Source organism: Apis florea, unplaced genomic scaffold (assembly GCF_048593485.1).
Source record: "Apis florea isolate Af1SG1 unplaced genomic scaffold, ASM4859348v1 contig_3496_pilon, whole genome shotgun sequence".
Classification (NCBI taxonomy): Eukaryota; Metazoa; Arthropoda; class Insecta; order Hymenoptera; family Apidae; genus Apis; species Apis florea.
In genome coordinates this window covers 1,075,959-1,081,958 of record NW_028256773.1, presented here as the reverse complement: position 1 = coordinate 1,081,958, position 6,000 = coordinate 1,075,959, and positions in this window count along the sequence as shown.

Genomic DNA, 6,000 nt, shown 5'->3' with positions numbered 1-6,000 from the left:
TTTATAAATAGAATCGTTAAAGAGTTATAAATGAGAATGTGGTTTTTTTAAATGGGAGTGTACATTTTTTAATACACCAGTTGTTGTGCCTTCGTATTCTCTACAAAAAAGTACTAAGCCATATATGGCAAAAAACTAATAGTTTAAAAAATAATTAATATCTTCTAAACTAATGATTTTTTGCTATAAGTGGTCCTATACATTTTTTTACAGAATGACAAGATGCATAGATTGGTACACTAGAAGGCATACAATGCCATTTAAAAAAATAAAGTAGTGGTCGATAAGTTTTTTATGAGTCCACCTACTAAAAAACTGAGGTCACCAGATTGTAGCCCTTTCGAAACCATTCAACTTTTGTTCCAAGCATTTTTTAATATTATGAAGAATAAACGAGATATTTAATAAAAAAGAATACGGGTAAAATTCCCTGAGCGATAGAAAAATTTTTGTCCAAAAATTCGACTTTGTATCAGGAGAACATGACATGATAGGAGGTCGACCGAAAAATTTTTCCAAGAAATGACGTCAAATTCTTGGAATCCCCAGAATTCTTGGAAGTGACGTCGAATTCTGAGAATTTCTAAAATTCTTAGAATTGGGGCCAGGTTCTGTGTATCTCTAAAATTCTTGGAACTGACGTCAAATTCTTGGAACTTCTCGGAAGTATTCGAACAATATATCGACATTTTTCGATGTATCTCGCTTATTTTTCGAGATATTAAAAAATGTTTCGAATAAAAGTTACGTGGTTTCGAGGGGGGCACGTGCTGCTGCTGTTCATTTTTTTATAAATAGAATCGTTAAAGAGTTATAAATGAGAATGTGTTTTTTTTAAATGGGAGTGTACATTTTTTAATACACCAGTTGTTGTGCCTTCGTATTCTCTATAAAAAAGTACTAAGCCATATATGGCAAAAAACTAATAGTTTAAAAAATAATTAATATCTTCTAAACTAATGATTTTTTGCTATAAGTGGTCCTATACATTTTTTTACAGAATGACAAGATGCATAGATTGGTACACTAGAAGGCATATAATGCCATTTAAAAAAATAAAGTAGTGGTCGATAAGTTTTTTATGAGTCCACCTACTAAAAAACTGAGGTCACCAGATTGTAGCCCTTTCGAAACCATTCAACTTTTGTTCGAAGCATTTTTTAATATTATGAAGAATAAACGAGATATTTAATAAAAAAGAATACGGGCAAAATTCCCTGAGCGATAGAAAAATTTTTGTCCAAAAATTCGACTTTGTATCAGGAGAACATGACATGATAGGAGGTCGACCGAAAAATTTTTCCAAGAAATGACGTCAAATTCTTGGAAGTGTTCGAACATTGTATCGACATTTTTCGATGTATCTCGCTTATTTTTCGAGATATTAAAAAATGTTTCGAATAAAAGTTACGTGGTTTCGAGGGGGGCACGTGCTGCTTCTGTTCATTTTTTTATAAATAGAATCGTTAAAGAGTTATAAATGAGAATGTGGTTTTTTTAAATGGGAGTGTACATTTTTTAATACACCAGTTGTTGTGCCTTCGTATTCTCTACAAAAAAGTACTAAGCCATATATGGCAAAAAACTAATAGTTTAAAAAATAATTAATATCTTCTAAACTAATGATTTTTTGCTATAAGTGGTCCTATACATTTTTTTACAGAATGACAAGATGCATAGATTGGTACACTAGAAGGCATATAATGCCATTTAAAAAAATAAAGTAGTGGTCGATAAGTTTTTTATGAGTCCACCTACTAAAAAACTGAGGTCACCAGATTGTAGCCCTTTCGAAACCATTCAACTTTTGTTCCAAGCATTTTTTAATATTATGAAGAATAAACGAGATATTTAATAAAAAAGAATACGGGCAAAATTCCCTGAGCGATAGAAAAATTTTTGTCCAAAAATTCGACTTTGTATCAGGAGAACATGACATGATAGGAGGTCGACCGAAAAATTTTTCCAAGAAATGACGTCAAATTCTTGGAATCCCCAGAATTCTTGGAAGTGACGTCGAATTCTGAGAATTTCTAAAATTCTTAGAATTGGGGCCAGGTTCTGTGTATCTCTAAAATTCTTGGAACTGACGTCAAATTCTTGGAACTTCTCGGAAGTATTCGAACAATATATCGACATTTTTCGATGTATCTCGCTTATTTTTCGAGATATTAAAAAATGTTTCGAATAAAAGTTACGTGGTTTCGAGGGGGGCACGTGCTGCTGCTGTTCATTTTTTTATAAATAGAATCGTTAAAGAGTTATAAATGAGAATGTGTTTTTTTTAAATGGGAGTGTACATTTTTTAATACACCAGTTGTTGTGCCTTCGTATTCTCTATAAAAAAGTACTAAGCCATATATGGCAAAAAACTAATAGTTTAAAAAATAATTAATATCTTCTAAACTAATGATTTTTTGCTATAAGTGGTCCTATACATTTTTTTACAGAATGACAAGATGCATAGATTGGTACACTAGAAGGCATATAATGCCATTTAAAAAAATAAAGTAGTGGTCGATAAGTTTTTTATGAGTCCACCTACTAAAAAACTGAGGTCACCAGATTGTAGCCCTTTCGACACCATTCAACTTTTGTTCCAAGCATTTTTTAATATTATGAAGAATAAACGAGATATTTAATAAAAAAGAATACGGGCAAAATTCCCTGAGCGATAGAAAAATTTTTGTCCAAAAATTCGACTTTGTATCAGGAGAACATGACATGATAGGAGGTCGACCGAAAAATTTTTCCAAGAAATGACGTCAAATTCTCGGAATCTCCAGAATTCTTGGAAATGACGTCGAATTCTGAGAATTTCTAATATTCTTGGAACTGACGTCAAATTCTTGGAAATTTCCGATCGATCGAAACTTTCGGCACCAAAATTCGACTTTGTATCAGGAGAACATGACATGATAGGAGGTCGATCGAAAAATTTTTCCAAGAAATGTCGTCAAATTCTCGGAATTCCCAGAATTCTTGGAAATGACGTCAAATTCTTAGAATTTCTAAAATTCTTAGAACTGGGGCCAGATTCTGTGTATATCTAAAATTCTTGGAACTGACGTCAAATTCTCGGAAATTTCCGATCAAACGAAACTCTCGGCCCAAAAATTCGACTTTTTATAAGGAGAACATAATTTGAAAGGAATTTTTTCACATTTATCAAACATTTTTCGTTGTGTTGCTCACTTTTTTACCATTTTTCTTAGCGCTGCCATTTTTTTAAAGCTTTTCAATTTTTTTTTTCACAATTTATATTTGGACATTTACCTCTTGTATAATTATGTTCTGCCATGAAAAATGGCTTTTTTAATGCGTTTTTTAAATAATTTTTAAAATTTTTTAGGAATTCAAGCATCGTACTTTTTCATTCGTAATATCTTGGTTGTTCTTAACAACCGATTGCATAATATATTATACCGAGTGTCCAAATAGTATTATCTGATGTATCGCGCTTGTTTCTAGAATAATTAATAAACGTTTTGAATAAAAGGTGTGTGATTTCGTGAGTGGCGCATTCTGTTGAAGCAAGTTTCTAGATTTTTATGAGTTTTGAAGAAAATGCTCTAAAAAGATACCACTAAGAAAAATTATAAAATGACCAACCAATCAAATGATTGATTTCAAGCAATATATATCATTTTATGTAGCAAATTAACGCGTAATATGAATTTGCTTTCAAAAGGAGTAACTTTTAATATGATTATTCGGATAATCTTTCAATAAGGAATTGTGTATATTCTTTTTTTGCGTCGTTCTTTTATTTTGCATGGAAGTAAAGATCGGCTGGAACGTACAATTACGAGAAACGGGCAGGTGGCATATGCAACACATCCGGTATCGGTGCTGAAATGCTTTCGGCGAGGTAAAAGAGCTCTTAAAGGAAGTGACCTTATTACACAAGTCTTCAGGGATGCATCGTGGAAAAAAGTCTAACAATAATGTGAACTGGATAACAAGTGTCAATATTTTCGCCTTTATACTTGTTTTAACGATAAATAAAAATTATTTTTTAAATTGCATTGCTTCGTAGATGTTTTACAAATTTTATATTACCGTGTTATTTTTATTATGCTATATTCAAATATTGCTATGTGATTCATGTTGCTTTCAAAATTTTTTATTATTTTTCAAAATTTTTAAAAATCTAAAACAAACATTTTTTACACCTTTCTAACAAATTCCTTTTTCTTCAATTAGAAAGTTTTTCTAATTTATTATATTGTTATATTATTTGTTGACATTTCCAACGAATTTAAAAAATCATTTAAAAAATTTTATAATAATAAAAAAAGAATAGATACTATATAATTTCTCAACACTAAATTAAGAAAATATGGAAAGTGTAGTGTTTTCCCTGCAATCGTTGAAAAGAACTTCTTTGTAATCTCTTGATACCAATCTTTTGTTTAGCATCGGATTAAAAAAATAAAAAAAACGACAAGCGATCAATCTAACAAGTATAGAATCGAGCTTTACCTGCTCGACACGTTTCACAATCTCATTAATATGCATCTTTAATTCATCATTCAGTTAGAAGATCGAACATAAGGGTAGATAAATGCTATGTTAACGAACGAGATAATAAACGAGATTCAATCTACGGTGTATTAAATAGAGGCCAGGTATAGGGTGATAATGGCCGAAGACTAAATATCTAGATCTCTAATTGCTCGTAATCGGCGCCGATAATTGCGTACTGCGATAGAGATAATTCGTGCGGCATCGTGACATAAACGCAACGATATCTCAATCTCTGCGATGAGAGGCAGGTGTGCGTGAGTTTTATGCATCTTGACACGATTATCGCGCTCGAGAGCCACTACTTGCAACAACAGGATCATTTCATTTTTCGACGTGCCTCTGACTTGCTTGGAAATTAATTATTTCCATTATTGATAGAACGATTCTCATTATGTGAACGATAATTTTGAACGAAGAAATTTCAACCAGAGTATTATTCTTAATTTTTTTTATTTGTACAACACGAGTATACGTAATTAAAGGAAAACGACGATAGATTTGTACAACGTGTAAAGATATATTGTTTGTCAAAGCGATTTGAAAACTTAAAAATTTCAGAGAGAATTCAGAGATAAAAGCTTACCTTACGATCTACTGATCGTTTCATAATCTTTATAATCAAACCCAGGTACAAATTTCTTCAATGATCCTACTCTTATATCCACAGACCTATTTCCACAGAAGAGAGCACAGATGCAAAGGTATCCCCTGGAAGAGAGGCCAGGTGCAAAGGATGGCACGAGACCCAGTCGGATCATCTCCATTAGAAAAATGTCATCTGCCCGATCCCAGGGGGAGAAAGCCAGGCAGGTGCAAGGTATCGTCTCGGTTGAAAGAAATTCACGAACCAAAAAATCGTTTTACGACTACGTAATAGACGCAGGAGATCAGAAGAAGATTGCATCTCGAATTTAGATTCCTCTCCCTCATTTTTTTGCCTTTCCCTTATAATTCCCAAGTAGGATATATATATTCAACAACAACCAAATTCATCAAATTTCATATGTTTTTATTTCAAAAAAGAAAAAAAGTACATATACATATTTAATTTCATAACGTTACTTTATTTATACAATCATTTACATGTTAAATAGATATACTTAAATATTACTTACGTGATCTACAATCTATAATAATAACAATATTGTCTTTCTTAATCATTAATTATAACAAACTCGAACACTTTCAAATAATACAAATTAATTACCGTCACAACGTGTGCTTGTGCATTATTCAGCTCCAACAAAATTGAAACAATTGAGATGTCTCTTCGCTGTTGTTAAAATTAAAAAAAAAAAAAAAAAAAGAAAAACGCAGAAATTGCAATCAATGTCAAGGAACCTCCCCGAAATCGAGGGGTGCACACCTGTTCCTCGCCACGACCCTCGCAATTAGGGAGGGAAACAAAACGAATCCGCGCCACTGTCAGTCCACGAAGAAACCGTAAATACCGAGCCATTTTAATCTGGC